Genomic DNA, 1277 nt, shown 5'->3' on the forward strand with positions numbered 1-1277 from the left:
TCTTTTCCAAAATTTTGGGTTGAAATGACATCGCTTATATAGCTTCACCTCCAAATTCTGGAGTCTGCACCTCTATGTCCATCTTTTCAAAATTCTTGATCAATTCTTCTGATGACGTTAACATATTTAACCTTTCCTTGCGATTTAAAGCGTCTGCTACCATATTTGTCTTTCCCGGATGATAGTTTATCGCACAATCATAATCTTTGATTAATTCTAACCACTTTCTTTGTCTCATATTCAATTCCTTTTGAGTGAAGATATATTTTAAACTCTTATGATCTGTGTAAATCTCTCACTTTTCCCCGTACAAATAATGCCTCCAAATCTTAAGGGCAAACACAATTGCTGCCAATTCCAAATCATGCGTTGGATACTTCTGCTCGTGCGGCTTAAGTTGCCTTGACGCGTATGCTATTATCTTTCCATGTTGCATTAACACACATCCAAGTCCTTTATATGAAGCATCACTAAATATCACAAATTCCCATTTTTTATCTGGTAACACTAACACTGGGGTAGTTACCAACCTCTTCTTTAACTCTTGAAAACTTTCCTCGCACTTTTCTGTCCATACAAATTTCTCGTTCTTTCTTGTCAACTTCGTTAATGGGACAGCAATCTTAGAAAAATCTTGCACAAACCTCCTGTAATATTCGGCTAATCCCAGAAAACTTCTTACTTCCGTAGGAGTCTTGGGTCTTTCCCAATTCATTTCAGCTTCTATCTTGGCTGGGTCTACTTTGATTCCTTCTTTATTAACTACATGACCAAGAAATTGCACTTCCTTTAACCAAAATTCACACTTTGAAAACTTAGCGTACAGCTTTTTTTTCCTCAGAATTTCCAAGGAAATCCTCAAATGCTCCTTATGATTTTCTTCCGTCTTGGAGTAAATCAGTATATCGTCGATAAACACAATAACGAACTTATCCAAATATTGCTTGAACACTCTGTTCATAAGATCCATAAATGCGGATGGCACATTTTTCAATCCAAACGCCATTACCAAAAACTCATAGTGCCCATATCTCGTTCGGAACGCTGTCTTGGGTATATCTTCCGCTTTAATTTTTAATTGATGATACCCAGATCTTAAATCAATCTTGGAGAAACACGAAGCTCCTTTTAACTGGTCAAACAAGTCATCGATCCGCGGTAGAGGGTACTTATTCTTCATCATCAACTTATTTAATTCGGGATAATCAATGCACAACCTCATACTTCCATCTTTTTTCTTTACAAACAACACCGATGCGCCCCACGGGGATACACTC

This window comes from Apium graveolens, unplaced genomic scaffold (genome assembly GCF_009905375.1).
Source record: "Apium graveolens cultivar Ventura unplaced genomic scaffold, ASM990537v1 ctg6813, whole genome shotgun sequence".
Lineage (NCBI taxonomy): Eukaryota > Viridiplantae > Streptophyta > Magnoliopsida > Apiales > Apiaceae > Apium > Apium graveolens.